At 59.5% G+C, this 16,619-nt stretch overlaps 1 pseudogene; it reads right to left on the reverse strand.

Moving 5' to 3' along the window:
• Positions 1–3,644: 3,644 nt before the first annotated feature.
• LOC136106259 (antigen WC1.1-like) lies at positions 3,645–16,250 on the reverse strand (annotated as a pseudogene).
• Between the last annotated feature and the right edge of the window lie 369 nt (positions 16,251–16,619).

The following is a 16,619-nucleotide window of genomic DNA, read 5'->3' on the forward strand; positions in this document are numbered from 1 at the left end:
CTGCAGGCTGCAGACATCCCCCCTGCTGCCCCACCTTGCTCTTGTCTGAGCATCTTCCTTCCTTTGCTGAGATCTCTCCACCCTCCCCAGCTGTTCCTTGAAGCACAAAGCCTTGGGCTGATGCAGACTCCCTCTGCTGACCTGCTCCACCACAGCACTGCCCTTCCAGTCACATTCCTTTCTGCTCACGTCCAGCCTGGACCTCCCCAGCTGCACTTTGGGCCATTATTTCTTTCTCATGCTCTTTCTCACTATGAAGAAACCTCCACCACCTCTGAAACCACCCTTCAAGCACTCTCAGGTGACTCCTGCACTGCTGCAGCCTCCCCAGCGCTGCTGGGCCAAAGCAGCCCAGGTCCCTCAGCATCCCACACCATGTGCACAAGGTCCTGAACCTGCCTTGGCAGAGCCCTGCACTCTCCAGTTCCTCCCTGCTTCTCCAAACTGGGAAGCCGCACACTGGCACACCCCCATGTGTGTGTGGGGTCACACCAGTGCTGAACCGAATGGGATGAGAACTCCAGGTGTCTGGGTTCCCACACTCCTCCCCATGCAGCCCCGTGTGCAGCTGCCTTGTTCATGGTGAGCGTGCACCATGGGCTGGTGTGGGGACCTTGGAGTGCCCAGGCCCTTCTCCTCAGGGTCACCGCTCAGCGTGTCAGGTCCTGCTCTGTCCTGATGGACAGGGTTGTTCTCCTGCCCTGATACAGCTCTGCTCATTTCCTGGGATCAGCAGACTGAAGCCAGCTCAGCTGGAGCTGCGAGTGAAATCTCAAAGTTACAGAGGTCGAAGAGGGTAAAGAGAGGGGCTTCTGGTCGCATTTTCGATTTCGCTGCTCGGAAGTCCCCAGCAGCCCTTGCGGAGGCGGCTGACGTTACCACGGCAATGGTGATCACATCCCCTCCCCTTTGCCTTGAAAAAGCTTCTAGGAGGGCAGAGATGCACCAGGCACTGGGAGGTGAACGAGGTTATGGGGCAGGTGAGCACGACCCACGCTGTGCTGCAGCAGTGACCGTGGTAGCTCGTGCAGTAGGGCGCAGAGGTTCTGTCCCTCCTTGCTGCTCGACCTCTCACCTGTTGCTGGTGACACACACTGGGGTGCGGCAGGGCCAGCAGACAGGACACCACCAGCTCTTGTAGGTCAGATTATCAGGGGTTTTGTCTGGGTGTGGTTTTTTTCCCCGGTTTAACTAAAGGCAGCAGTGGTTTCTAGAAAAGGAAAGCTGTTGCTGCTAACACAAAGAGTGTGTCTACACAGACACTGCCCTCCAAGGAGGATGCAGCCACCCAGGTGTCTGGCTGTGCAGAGTGTCTGTGCCCGGCATTGGTACCAGAGGATGGTATGGGAGGCACCTGTGTACAATGTGACCAGGGCAATGACTTACTGTGCCCAGTGGCAGAGCTTAAGGAAGAGGTGGAGAGACTAAGGTGCATTAGGGAGAGTGAGGAGGAAATTGACTGGTGGAGTCAAACCCTTTTGACTCCTTAGGGTGGGCAACAGGAGATGGCGAAGCCCTGTCCCTCCTGCCATAAGGCAGATAGAGCAGACCTAATTGATGGGGAGGAATGGGAATAGGTCCCTGATCGGAGAGGTAAAAGAACCCTCTCTTGAACCCCATCACCACCCCTGGTGCCCTTAACAAATAGATATGAGGCCCTGGACCCAGAAAATCAGGCAGAGAACAGCCAAGAAGATGTGCCTGGATGGACCATCCTCCTGGATGGACCTCATCTACAAAACGGATTACAACTGCAGCTGTAAGAAAAAAACAAAGAAGGGTGGTTGTAGTCGGCGACTCCTCCTGAGGGGAGCAGAGGGCCCTGTATGTCGCCCAGACCCATCCCACAGGGATGTCTGCTGCCTTCCTGGGGTCGGGCTGAGGGACATTAATAGAAGACTTCCGGAGCTAATTCAGCCCTCAGACTGTTATCCCCTGTTAGCAGTCCAAGCTGGCAGCGAGGACATTAATAGAAGAAATGCCAAGATAATTAAAAAAGACTTTAAAGCACTGGGTCGGTCAGTTCATGGAACAGGAGCACAGGCGATATTTGGCTCAGTTCCTGTGCTGTCTGGGATAGATGAGGAGATAAATAATGAGAGGAGTAGAAAAGCCCATCTCATTAACAGGTGGCCAAAGGATTGGTGTCACCATCAACATTTTGGGTTTTTTGACCATGGGGCAAACTCCATGGTATCTGGTCTCCTCATATGAGATGGGCTTCATCCTTCTAGGAAGAGCAAGAGAACTATAGCCCAGAAGTTGTCGGGGCTGATCAGGAGGGCTTTAAACTGGGTTTGAAGGGGGAAGGGATTGAAACTGGGCTCTCCAAAGATCAGCCTAAGGACGGAAAGCCTGAATTAAGAGTGAAATTAGCAGCCCACTTGAAGTGCATGTACACTAATGCACGCAGTATGGGCAACAAGCAAGAGGAGCTGGAAGCCATCGTGCAGCAGGAAAGCTGTGACATAGTTCCATCACAGAAACATGGTGGGATGACTCATACGACTGCAGGGCTGCTATGTGTGGCCACAAGCTCTTCAGAAGACACAGGCAGGGTAGGAGAGGTGGAGGGGTGGCTTTATATGTTAGAGAGTCTCTTGACTCTGTTAAACTTGAGGCCAGCAGTGACAAGGTTGAGTGTCTGTGGACCAGAATGAGGGGGAAGTCCAACAAGGCCGACATCCTCGTGGGTGTCTGTTCTAGACTGCCCAACCAGGATGATGGAGGAGATGAATTATTCTACAAGCAGCTGGAAGATGTCTCAAAATCAACAGCCCTTGTTCTTGTGGGTGACTTTAACCTGCTGGATATCTGCTGGGAGCTCAATACTGCACAGAAGAGGCAGCCTAGGAATTTCCTAGAGTGTATAGAGGACAATTTCCCCTATTAGCTGGTAAATGAGCCGACCAGGGGTAAGGCCCCGCTAGACCTACTGTTCACAATCAGGGAAGGGCTGGTGGGAGATGTAGTGGTTGGAGGCCACCTGGGCATAGCGACCATGAAATAATAGAATTTTCAATACTCAGAGATGCAAGGAGAGCCGTTAATAAAACCTCTACACTGGACTTCCGAAGGGCAGATTTTTGCCTATTCTGAAGTCTAGTTCAGAGCATACCCTGGGACACAATGCTTAAACCACCTTGGGGTTCACTTCTGCGGGGTCACAGCCCAGGGCTGACCCTGATTGGCAGCTCTGTCATGGGCTCTGCACTGTGGGACCAGCGTGACCCAGGCAGCTGGGAGATCTTGGGATGAAGAAATGGGCACTGGGGAGCATCATGGGATCTGTTAGAGAGTCATTTTGACTAGAAACTGCCTGTGGCAAAGCAGGATGGAAGCCTCTCTGTCAGCATGATTATTCCACAGGGACCACGGGCTCTAGCAGCACCACAACCTGACCCCAAGCCTGTTGTCCCTGAGACAAACCCCTTCCGCACCGCCATGACTTTGTTCTCTGCTGCTCCTGCTAAAATTCGGGAAGATTTCCTGACACCTGGGCAGACACAAACCAGCTCCGGGTCAAACCCCCTGAGACTTTTAATAAGCACAAATATGATGCACAATGTAAAAATGGAAAACAACTGGAGGAAACTCTGGTCTGTTGGTGCTGCCCATGGGCAAAGGGAGGCGGTTCCTGGTGCTCACGGCTCTCCCAGCTGCACTGACCTCTCCTCCCTCCTGGCTGCACCCACCTGCACAGCAGGGATGGGCTCTCCTGGCCGGGGGCTCAGGGGCTGCTGTGCACCCAGCCCTGTCACAGCCTTTGTGTGTCACAGATGTGCCAGAGAGATCTCTTCAGCGTCATCGTAACCCATGCTCCCCGGGGACAGGGACGCGGTGTCTCCTTCAGCTCCAGCGACCCCAGCACTTCTCTGGGAGCACAGGCTGCCCCCTGCAAGCAGCAGTGCGGGACATTGCAGCTCACCCCATGGGGTCTGTGCATCACCTTCCTCCCTGCTCCTCACCACACTCAGCTCCTTCTCCCACCCTTCAGTCCCTCCACGGGAAACTCCTGGGGCAGGTGCCCCCTTCCCAGGAGGTTTAGGTCTCAGTGCAGCAGCAACCAGGGTGGCAGTGGGGGTGGCACCCCAGGAACCAGCAGCGCTGAATTTTCCTCTCACCTCTGGGTGCATCGCTGGGTTCTGCTCCCTCCTGTGGCACCCTCGGCATTTCCCGAGCTCCCTGTCCAGGGGCATCGTCCTCCCCAGGGTCAGAAACCTCCCTGGCATCATCATACCTATCCACTGGGTCACCCCCAGGCAGAACAGGAACATCTGAAAAGAGAGGGGAGCTGGTGACAGCGAGAAGATCCATCGTGCAGAGCAGAGGATGTGAGGCACTGGTGTTGGCAGCAGCACAGGAGACCCTCAGGTCCTCCTGGTCTCTGACGGTGACAGTGACACCTCTGTCCTTCACTTGTCTGCAGGCAGATCAGCCCCTTCCTGCTTCATTACCTGGTGCTGATCCCAGACCATCCTCCTCCTCTCGGTGCCCAGGGTAGGGCTGCAGCTGGGTCAGGGACTGCTCTGAAGAGAAGCCTGGAGAGATGCACAGCGGTTGTTATGGGACGAGACCACTGACCTGGTTTGTGGTCAGCACTGCTGGGGAGGGGGGACCCACAGAGCTGGGGCTGCATGGGGAGGAGGGCTGGGAATTCACCCTGCTCCCCTGGGACAAGCCCTGTCTCAAAGGTGCTCCCAGAGCTGCCCCAGGACAGCTCTTCCCTCACTCGCCAAGTGGCTGCAGGGGCAGGAAGAGAGGGGCTGTCCAGCTGCGACGGGCAAAGCTGGTTGGGAGGCAGCTCCTCTCCCGGGCCCAGGGCTGGGGTGCTCTCCCCACAGACCACACAGCCCCAGCACTGCAGGGACCACGGGCTGGGGGCTTCAGGGCATCAGCCCTGGGGTGGGGTGGGGTTAAAGGGTCCTGCAGATGTGCCCACACCCACCTGAGCGACCAAACCTCGCCTGCTTCTCCCACGCTGGGCTGTGACCGATCTCCTCGTACACGGCCTCGGGGAAGAGCTCCTGGGCTGTCCTGGAGCCTGGGGACAGAGGCAGAGCTGGCATGTGGACAGGTAGAGGGGCAATGGGACCCCACTGTGCTCCCCAAACCTGTTCCTTGGCCCAGCCCAGGACTGCTCCAACAGCACAGCCCCACTGTGCTGTCCAGGAACAGCTGCCACATCCCCAGCGAGGGCCACATCACTGTGGAGATGATCTGGGGCAGCATCACCCTCACATCAGCCCCTTGGAGACAGCGCTCAAGCCCCTCTGGCCCCTGGGTCATCCCCCTTGTCTGACCCCAGAGCAGCTCCCGTGCTTCCCCTCCACCTGGAGCCAACCCCCGTCTGCCCCACAAGTCCATAGCAGGGCCCCTGCCCTACCAAGGGCAGGCAGGGCTGGGCAGAGGGTCAGCCTGGGGCCTGACTCCATGGAGATGGGCCCTGCTGCCCTGTTTTTCTCGTCTTCTCCTTGCCCCAGAGTGCCCTCCAGCATTACCCAGAGCACTGTCAGCCTTGGCCATCTCCTCCAGGATAACATTTCCCCCAGGATAACATCTCCTACAGGATAACATCTCCCCCAGGATAACGTCTCCTACAGGATAACATCTCCCCTGGTCCTGCTCTGCCCTGTCTCTCCTTGCTCCATCTCTTGCTCCAACCACCTCTGGGCTCTCTCCACCCCTTCCTGCTGGTGCCCTATGGCCAGACAGTCAAAGGGGTGTGTGGGACAGGTGACAGCACACAGTCTCCTCCCCTCAGCTCTGATCGTACCCCTTACTGACCCCCCGCAGCATCCCCAGCCCTTCCAGGAGGCATCACTGGGAGCTCTGTGGAAGGACCCACCTCTGCGCCCAGCCCTGGCACTGAGCGCTTGCCAGGCCAGCAGGGCCAGGAGCAGGCAGAGAAGGGCCCCCAGGATGATGCAGATGATGACGGGCACTGAGGTTCTCCCGCTGACAGTCGGACGGCCCCGGGTGGGATCTGCACAGGCAAGAACATGGAAGAAAAGCACCAGCCCTGACCCCCATCACACAAAGCAGCAGAGAGTGGAGAGCCCCAGGGGGGATGATGGAGAAGCTTCCACCCTGCTGACTGAATTTCACCCCCTCCTCAACCCCCACACAATCACCCCAGTGCCTCCTCCTGGGAGTTTCACGCTCCAGCAAGAAGCCCCTTCCACCCAACTGTGGGTCAGAGCCTGGCCCTGGGATACCCAGCCCTGGGGAGGACGAGTTACCTGCTCGGGGTGGGGATGCTGCTGTCCTGGGTGCAGCTGCAGGGGAGGAAAAGGAGAGCTGGGCTGAGAGGGTGGGAGTGCATGTACCAGGGAGCTTCCCCTGTAACACACGGTGTCTGTAGGGTCCCTGACACATCCCACCCCAATTGCCCCTCCCATAGTGCTAGAAAGGAACCCAGGACAGGGTCCGGGGCCTCTGCGCTGGGCGGCGGGCAGGGTGGCACAGGCAGCCCAGGGGATGGATGGTCCTGGAGCTGCAGGGTCCCATGGGCAGTGACCCAAGGACACCCAGTTCCACCGAGGCTGCTCTCTGCTTGGCACCAGGCTGCTGCACCCCACAGGAACGTTCCTGCTCTCGGAGCTCAGGGGCAGTGCCAGGACCAAGCAGGTGAAAGGCCTTTCCTAGCTCCCTGCCAATACCTGACCAAGGGGTCCCGGACCCCGCTCACCCGAGCAGCGCACGGCAGCGTCTTCCTTATGCCGGCAAGCACGTTCATCCCCAGGCCGGGCCCAGCAGTCCTGCAGAGATGACTCCGTCCCCCGGCACTCCACCCGCTCCAGCCAGATGGGGCCTTGGCCCACCCCAAAAGCAGCCTCATGCAGGGCAGACACCGCGGGGCCACAGCCCAGCTGCCTGCACGCCACCTGGGCGTCCTGCATGTCCCAGGAGTCATCGCACACTGTCCCCCAGGAGCCGCGATGCCAGAGCTCCACTCTGCCCGAGCACCCGTCCTCACCTCCCACGGCACGGATCTTCTCCCTGTCTGGAGAAGGCAAAGAGCTCCCACGGCACTCAGACAGCAGAGGAGTCAGGCAAGAGGAGCACGCGGAGGAGCAGCTCCCTACCTGTGCAGCTGCTGGAGTTGGGGCACGGGGCCAAAGGCTCTGGGGGCATTTCTGGGCGTCCCCCTGAAGAAGGAAACACGGTGGTGAAGGGGCTGGCTCGGAGGATTGTGCAGAAGAGAGCGGGGCTGAGCTCTGCTTGTGCCCGTGTGTACCATCTTGGTCACAGAGCAGCAGGAGGGTGGCCATGGAGGGGAGGCTCCTCTGAACCCTCTCTGGTCTCTGCTGAGAGCCCACTTGCAGATGTCGCTGCCTCCCCCAGGCACTGCTGGGTGGCAACGGCTCCCGGACATGAGGGGCACTGAGAACTGTGGTCACATCTGTGCCACCAGCAGCAGAAGAGTCTGACATGGCAATGAAAACCCCTCCAAGCTCTTTCTCTGCATTTGGCCGTGCCCAGAGGGGAGCAGAACCTGGGGTGACACCAGTGCCCGAGTGGTTCAGAGTTACCATTGCAGGTGATGTGGGTCTCATCTCGCAGGTCATTGCACGACTGTGGGTTCCAGGGAGCAGAGGGACACTGCCAGAAGGAGCTGGTTCCCTTCTCACACTGCACGTAATCCAGCCAGGCATGGCCAGACACCCTGCCATAGGGCAGGCCTGTTTCCAGGGATCCTCCATCCCCACAGCCCAGCTCCTTGCACACCAGTGACACCGTGTCAGGAGTCATCGAGCTGGAGCAAACGCTCCCCCACGTCCCGTTGTAGAAAACCTGGAGGCGCCCGGAGCAGCCACTACTGTTCTCCAGCCTCAGGTCCATGAACTCTGGGAGGAAAGGCAGCAAGAGAACAGGCTGGTGTGGGGCTGTGGGAGCCAGGACACCCCTGCGCTCCCCAGGCCCCCAGCCAGGCAGGGCAGGGCCAGCAAGTCCCCCTTGCACCCAGGGCAGAGAGAAGTCCCTGATGGACACAGCCCCTGCTCTCCCCGCTCACCCTGGGGGACAGCTGAGCTCCCCAGGGACCCCGGTGAACTGAGGGCACCCGTGCATGGGTGTCCCTAGGCCAGGCTCAGGCAGGGGCTCAGCCAGGGACAGCCCTGCATCCCGGCCTCCGGGGAAGCATCCCTGCACAGCTCCCGGCACACACCTGAGCAGATGACGCCCGCGTCCTCTTTGTGCCCGCAGTCGTGCTGCCCCCAGGGCCTGGCAGCGCAGTCCCAGAGAGCAGCCTCGGCCCAGGAGCAGTTCACACCGTCCAGCCAGATCTGCCCGGAGCCTTCCCCGAAGCGAGCGGAGCCGGCCGCCTCCACCGCCCCTCCGCAGCCCAGCTGGTGGCAAACGACGGCGGCATCAGACAGGTCCCAGCCATCGTCACAGACGGTCCCCCAGCTGCCCTGGTAGTAGATCTCCACTCTCCCTGCGCAGCGCCCGGGCCCGTGCACCAGCCGGACCCGCCAGCTCCCTGCAGTGGGGAGGAACGTCAGGTGTTGTCAGGGGGTGGACGCCCCCCCACCCCATCACCTGGGGACCCGTGCAGCACCGCTCACCCCAGCAAATGACTCCCACGTCCTCCACAACCCCTCCCAACAGGGCACTCCTGCGCAGGGAGGTGTTGCAGCGGGTCAGGCTGGCCTCGTGCCCTGCGCACCGGACCCCTCGCAGCCCCACGGGGCCCGTCCCTCGCTCTGGCTTTGGGGGGTTGTAGGCTTTTTCTGCTTCTCCACACCGCAGCTGCCGGCACACCACGCTGGCCTCCCGCACGTCCCACTGGTCGTCCAGGACTCTGCCCCACATCCCGCGCTGGAAGATCTCCACTCGCCCGTCGCACCAGCTCCCGCCGCCCACCAGCCGCAGGGACGCAGAGTCGGCTGGGCCTGGGGAGAGCAGAGGAGCCACAGCCATCAGCGGCACGGGGCAGCACGGTAACCTCCAGGGAGGAGGGCAAGGGGGGGCTGTTGGACCAAACAGGGCAAGAGTGAGCCCTGTGCTGACAAGAAGCGAGGGCAAAGCCCAGGCCCTGTCTGCAGCTCACACCCGGGTCTGCTGCGGCTGGGTGGTGGGATGAGGCTCTGCAGGGCTCTCTGTGGGGATGGGATGTGTTTGTCTGCAGCTGCAGGATGGAGCAGAGCCCCACCAGCCTGTTCTGGGCTCGTCCTACAGAACCCGGGCCGGGCAGTGGTACCAGGGCCTCAGGCACTGCCCTGGGGACAGGTGTCCGTCTCTGTTCAGACCTCAGCTCTCCCAGAGCAGAGCAGTCAGTCTGAGCAGGGAAAGCCCCCCAGGGATCCTCCAGGGAGAAACTTAGCCTGGTGCTGCCATGGGACCCCTGCTTTGGGTGGCCATGCCTCACACAATGGGAAACGGAGCTAATGCACCATTTTCCCAGCACTCACCTGAGCAAATGACAGCAGCGTTGTTCCCGTGGGAGCACGGGGAGGCCCCCAGGGTGACCACTGGGCACTGTCCCAGGTGGGCTTCAGTCCCGTCACAGTGGAATGCGTCTCTCCAGACAGGGCCAGTCTCTCTCCCAAAATGCTCTCCTCCAGGAATGGACTCAGCAAACCCACAGTTGAGTTGATGACACAGAACATGGGCATCCGAGAGATCCCAGCGGGAGGCACAGAGGGTCCCCCAGCTCCCCAGCACCTGGACTTCCACCCTCCCTGCACACGCTGTGCTGCCATTCACCAGCCTGAACCCTGTGTACTCTGGGGACAGAGGAGGAGAGAGGGTAGGTTGGTTTTCTTCTCCTACTGTACGGTTTTCATGCTGCAGACAGTCCCATGATCCCTCCTGTCCTACACCCACCCAGCCTGGTCCTTGCTCTGTCCCCAACCCCCGGCACAGCCCCAGTGTTCAACACCCCACCCTGAGTCCTCACGTGTGCAGCTGACAGCAGCGCTGTTCATCTGGGTGCAGGCCTGGTCCCTGGAGGACCCCGTGGGGCAGGAGGACAGGAGGGACTCATTCCCCACACACTGCAGCTCTCCATCCCACACGGGACCAGCCCCTTCTCCAAAGTGACCTCCTGCAGACACAGGCAGGGCCACGCCGCACTGCAGCTCCCTGCAGACCACCTCAGCAGCCTTGGGGCCAAAGTGGGAATCACAAACACTTTTCCACTGGTCCCCATCACGGATCTGCACACGTCCTGAGCAGCGGCTCTTCCCGTCCAGCAGACGGACAAATCCTGGAAAGAAACACCAAAAAGCCTGGGAGTTCCCAGAGCCCTCTGGCAGTTACTTGTCCATGTCCCACATCACCTCCAAGGACTCCCTGGACAAACTGCACATTGCACATCCCAGAGGAAGCTGTTGGGGGAGTCTTGGTGCCACAAACATATCCAAGGTTCCTCCTCCTCTCCTCTGCAGCACCAGAGTACTCAAGGTGTGTGTCTGCCACACACTCACAGCCACAGGTGCTGCTCAGACAAAGGGCTCCCACACAAGGTCCTCTGTGCTGCCCAGCACGCTCCCCCAGCACCGCAGCCGTGTGAGCAGTTGGGGTCCAGGAGAACTGGCCCAGATGGTGACAAAGCTGCAGCTGTTCAGCCCCTGCAGAGCTTGAGCCAGGCAGGACCATCCTCACCTGTGTGCAACCAGAGGCTCACTCTGATCCCAGGTTGTTCCTGCAGTGTTGGGACGTTCCTTTTAGGTGGGAGATGTCCCAGAGCACAGAAATGCAGGAGCTGTTACCATGGCTGGTGCTTTCCAGAGCCCTCCAAGGCCTGCTCGAGGGGGATGTTCTCATCCAGGGACACGGTGCTCTGCCCAGGGGTGCACAGGTCCCAGGCCAATGGCCAGGCAGGGAACAGGAGAGTTGTATGTCCCCCTGGCCTCTCACTGCCTCAGAGGGTGACAGCAGCACAGATGAGTCAGTCAGTGCTGGTATAGACCCCGTTTCATGGGTCATTGTGGGGAGCTGTGGGCAGGCAGGAGGGGTTGGGCAGCTGGTCATTGCTGCCTGCATGGGGTCCTGTCCCCACAGGGATGTCACAGCTCTCCCCAGGGACCAGTTACACCAGCAATGACAGTTCCAGCTCAGCAGCATGATTGATTAATTTGGCGAGATCCAGCATGTGTTGCTCCTTATGGCACAGCCAGGTCCCTTCCACAGTCCCACCCCCTAAAGGTGAGAATAAACTGACCCGTTACCTGAACATGTCACTCCAGCATCAAGACTGTGACCGCAGTTATGTTCACCCCATCCTGCGTGTTTGCAGTCAGACAGGGCAGATTCGGTGCCATTACAGCTGACATCATCCATCCAAATGGGGCCAGATCCCAGCCCAAAGTGTCCGTACTGTGGAGCTCCAACAGCAGACCCACAGCCCAGCTGCTTACAAACCACTGCTGCATCGTTCATGCTCCAGTAGTGACCACACACGGTTCCCCACTGTCCCTGGTGTTTCACCTCCACTCTTCCAGCACAGCGACTGCCGCCATCCGCCAGCCTCACCTCCGCAGCACCTTCAAACACTGACACAGGACCAGTCAGATCAGCGTCAAGCCCCAGCACTGTGGGTGTCAGGGTGGGAGACCCCTCCCCTGCACGCTGTCCCCAGGGTGGTGCAGAGGTCCCTTGTTTCCCTACGGGCTGTGTAAGGCTGGGGTGACCAGCTCCAGCCCTGCTGGGTCATTTGTGACCTCAGAGCTTTCAGCTTTTCCTTCTACCCTAACAGACCCTTCAACCTGACCCTGGACCAGACTCACCTAGAGCACCCACTTCTCTCCAGCCAGCACCCTGGGAAGAGACCTGTCCCCAGGGATCCCCAAGCAGACGCTGCTGCTTCTCCCAGGACCCTCAGCTCTCCTGGACCATAGTCTGCCCTGAGTACTTCCCAGCTCATCATCTCAGGCCTTTGTGCATCCCCTGTGGAGCAAGATGTTGATCCCAGGGAGTCCTACCAGCCCAGTGTTCACTTTGTCCTGGGGCATCAGCCCAGCCCTGCCCTTGTCTGTGATCCCCAGGAAGGTCAAGTCTCTGTCAGCTGTGGGAACAGATGCCCCAGTTCCCTTGTCTCCACAATCCCAAACTGTCCCCTCCTCAGGCTGGGGCTCCACCCAGTGTTCAGCACCTCACCCCTAGTCCTTACCTGTGCAGCTGACAGCAGCGCTGTTCATCTGGGTGCAGGCCTGGTCCCTGGAGGACCCCGTGGGGCAGGAGGACAGGAGGGACTCATTCCCCACACACTGCAGCTCTCCATCCCACACGGGACCAGCCCCTTCTCCAAAGTGACCTCCTGCAGACACAGGCAGGGCCACGCCGCACTGCAGCTCCCTGCAGACCACCTCAGCAGCCCTGGGGCCAAAGTGGGAATCACAAACACTTTTCCACTGGTCCCCATCACGGATCTGCACACGTCCTGAGCAGCGGCTCTTCCCGTCCAGCAGACAGACAAATCCTGGAAAGAAACACCAAAAAGCCTGGGAGTTCCCAGAGCCCTCTGGCAGTTACTTGTCCATGTCCCACATCACCTCCCAGGACTCCCTGGACAAACTGCACATTGCACATCCCAGAGGAAGCTGTTAGGGGAGTCTTGGTGCCATAAACATATCCAAGGCTCCTCCTCCTCTTCTCTACAGCACCAGAGTACTCAAGGTGTGTGTCTGCCACACACTCACAGCCACAGGTGCTGCTCAGACAAAGGGCTCCCACACAAGGTCCTCTGTGCTGCCCAGCACGCTCCCCCAGCACCGCAGCCGTGTGAGCAGTTGGGGTCCAGGAGAACTGGCCCAGATGGTGACAAAGCTGCAGCTGCTCAGCCCCTGCAGAGCTTGAGCCAGGCAGGACCATCATCACCTGTGTGCAACCAGAGGCTCACTTTGATCCCAGGGTGTTTCTGGGTGTTGGGAGGTTCCTTTTAGGTGGGAGATGTCCCAGAGCACAGAAATGGAGCAGCTGTTACCACAGCTGGTGCTTTCCAGAGCCCTCTTCTGCCTGCTCCAGGGGAATATTCTCATCCAGAGACACCATTATCTGGGGTGCACACGTCGCAAGCCAACTGCCAGGCAGGGGACAGGAGACTCGCATGTCCCCTTGGACTCTTGCTGCCTCAGAGGGTGACAGGGGCACAGATGAGTCAGTAAGTGCTGGCAAAGACCCTGTTTCATGGGTCAGTGTGGGGAGCTGTGGGCAGGCAGGAGGGGTTGATCAGCTGGTCAGCGCTGACGGCATGGGGTCTTTTCCCTTCAGGGATGTCACAGATTTTTCCAAGGACCGTCACACCAGCAATGACAGTTCCAGCTCAGCAGCACAACTGGCCACACTGAGCCCAGATCCAGCATATTTGTTTTTCCCTGAGGGCACAGACACGTCTCTTCCCCAATCCCATCCCCAAAGTTTGGTATTACGCTGACTTCCTACCTGAACACGTCACTCCAGCATCAAGACTGTGAGAACAGTCATGTTCACCCCATCCTGCGTGTTTGCAGTCAGACAGGGCAGATTCGGTGCCGTTACAGCCAACATCATCCATCCAAATGGGGCCAGATCCCGGCCCAAAGTGTCCGTACTGTGGAGCTCCAACAGCAGACCCACAGCCCAGCTGCTTACAAACCACTGCTGCATCGTTCATGCTCCAGTAGTGACCACACACGGTTCCCCACTGTCCCTGGTGTTTCACCTCCACTCTTCCAGCACAGCGACTGCCGCCATCCGCCAGCCTCACCTCCGCAGCACCTTCAAACACTGACACAGGACCAGTCAGATCAGCGTCAAGCCCCAGCACTGTGGGTGTCAGGGTGGGAGCCCTGTCCCTTCCAGGCTGTCCCCAGTATGGTGCAGAGGTCCCTTGTATCCCCATGGACCATGCAAGGCTGGGGTGATCATCTCCAGCCCTGCTGTGTCATTTGTAACCCCAGAGCTTTCAGCACTTTCTTCTACTCTTACAGACCCTTCAACCTGACCCTGGCCCTGACCCACCTAGAGCACCCACTCCTCCCCTGTCAGCACCCTGGGAAGAGACCTGTCCCCAGGGATCCCCAAGCACATGCTGCTGCTTCACCCAGGGCCCCCAGCTCCCCTGGGCCACAGTCTGCCCTGGACACCTCCCAGCTCATCATCTCAGGCCTTTCTGTATCCCCTGTGGAGCAACATGTTGATCCCAGGGACCCCTCCCACCCCATGGCCCCCTTTGTCCTTGGGCATCAGCCCAGCCCTGCCCTTGTCTGTTATCCCCAGGAGGGTCACATCTCTTTCAGCTGTGGGAACAGATGCCCCAGTTCCCTTGTCTCCACATTCCCAAACTGTCCCCTCCTCAGTCTGGGTTTCATCCCGGTCTTCAACACCCCACCCCGATTCCTTACCTGTGCAGCTGACAGCAGCGCTGTTCATCTGGGTGCAGACCTGGTCCCTGGAGGACCCCGTGGGGCAGGAGGACAGGAGGGACTCATTCCCCACACACTGCAGCTCTCCATCCCACACGGGACCAGCCCCTTCTCCAAAGTGACCTCCTGCAGACACAGGCAGGGCCACGCCGCACTGCAGCTCCCTGCAGACCACCTCAGCAGCCTTGGGGCCAAAGTGGGAATCACAAACACTTTTCCACTGGTCCCCATCACGGATCTCCATACGTCCTGAGCAGCGGCTCTTCCCGTCCACTAGACGGACAAATTCTGGAAAAAAACCAACAAAAAGCAAATAAAACAAACCTGTGGTGAGGCAGGAGGGGTTGGGCAGCTGGTCAGCGCTGCCTGCATGGGGTCCTGTGCCCATAGGGATGTCACAGCTTTGATCAAGGACCGGTTACACCAGCAATGACTGTCCCAGCTCAGCAGAGTAGTTGGCCACACTGGGACCTGATCCAGCACATTTGTTGCTCCCTGAGAGCACAGTCAGAGCCTTCCCCCGTGCCAGCCCCAAAGGTGTGAACAGGCTGACCCCTTACCTGAACATGTTACTCCAGCATCGAGAATGTGCACACAGTTATGTTTACCCCATCCTCTGTGTCTGCAGTCAGACAGGGCAGATTCGGTGCCGTTACAGCCAACATCATCCATCCAAATGGGGCCAGATCCCGGCCCAAAGTGCCCGTACTGAGGAGCTCCAACAGCAGATCCACAGCCCAGCTGCTTACAAACCACTGCTGCATCGTTCATGCTCCAGTAGTGACCACACACGGTTCCCCACTGTCCCTGGTGTTTCACCTCCACTCTTCCAGCACAGCGCCTGCCGCCATCCGCCAGCCTCACCTCCGCAGCACCTTCAAACACCAACACAGGATGAGTCAGGAGAGCACCAAGCCCCAGCGCTGCAGCTCTGGGGGAACCTCCTGCCTGGGCAGAGTCAGGGGTACCAGGGCAGGAGCCCCGTCCCCTGCAGGTCCCCAGAGCATTGTGAGGGTCCCTTCTGTCCCCACAACTGCACAAGGCTGGGGGTGCCCATGTCCAGCCCTTCTGGGTCATTCTGCATCCCACCACACAAGGCACCTCTTCCCACCTCAGCGGCCACCTGCTCCCCACCCATGCCCACCCACACACCGCCCTGCCCTGCACTGGGCACCCACTGCCCCCAGCCCAGCACCCCCCTGAACAGCCCCGTGTACCCAGGGCTGCAGCTTCCCATATAAACCACCTGCCCCAGCACCATCCAAACCTAGCCCATCCCCAGGGCTTTCCCTGTTCCCACTGAGATGACCCAGAGGATCCCACATCCCCTCCTCTCCCCTGGCATCAGCCCTGGGCCAGCCACCCAGGAAGGCCATGTCTCTACTGCAGATGTCCCCGTCCTCTCTCTTTGGGGGGCACAAACTGCCCTCGTGGGGTCAGGGCTCCCCTGGAACAAGGGGCAGTGAGCAGTGCACCAAGCCTCTGGGGCACCCCAGAGGTTGGCAGTGCCCTGGGGATCTCTGGGTGTTGTCATCACCAGTGAGGCCACCGCTGGTCCAGAGGCAGAGCGCTGGGGACAAGGGGTCCCAAAAGGTACCCCAGGACAGGGGGTCTGTGAATCCAGCCAGGCACAGAACACTGGAGCTCTGGAAAAGGAGGTGCTCTCTCCCACCCAGACAGGCACAGGGGAAGGCACCGGCTCCGTGGAACTGAACACCTTCTGCCCCCTGTCTCAGCAGCATCTGCAAAGGAACCCCATTCCCACACAGATCCCCATGACCACACTGGTACCCACTGGCCCTGGGCAGCAGGACAAGGGAGTCAGCACTTACCCCTGCACAGCTGTACCCAGAGGAGCAGCCACAGCATCTGAGGGCACAGCAGTCCCTCTGTGCCCATCCTGAGCCTCCTGCCCTGATGGCACCTCCCTCTGTGCCGCACTCCCTGCCACAGCTCCAGGGACTCGGGGGAGCAATGATGATGGGAGGGCAATATATCTCTGCAGATGTCCCCCAGTTACAGGAGGAGCCAATCGAAGCAGCAGCACCTTTTTAGACATTATCGGGAGCCATCTCCCCTCCGACATGGCCCAGTCCTCCAATGAACTTCTCCAGCGCCGTTCATGACCATATATGAGGGACGGCTCCGCTGCAGGTGCCACATCACTGCAATGGTAGAACATCACAGGACAGGGCTGGCTGTAGTGGGGGAAGCAGTTTGTTCACCCCTTGAGCTCTGAGTGCGGACCAGGAGCACTGAGCATGTGCT

This window comes from Patagioenas fasciata, chromosome 11, assembly GCF_037038585.1.
Source record: "Patagioenas fasciata isolate bPatFas1 chromosome 11, bPatFas1.hap1, whole genome shotgun sequence".
In the NCBI taxonomy this organism is placed as follows: domain Eukaryota; kingdom Metazoa; phylum Chordata; class Aves; order Columbiformes; family Columbidae; genus Patagioenas; species Patagioenas fasciata.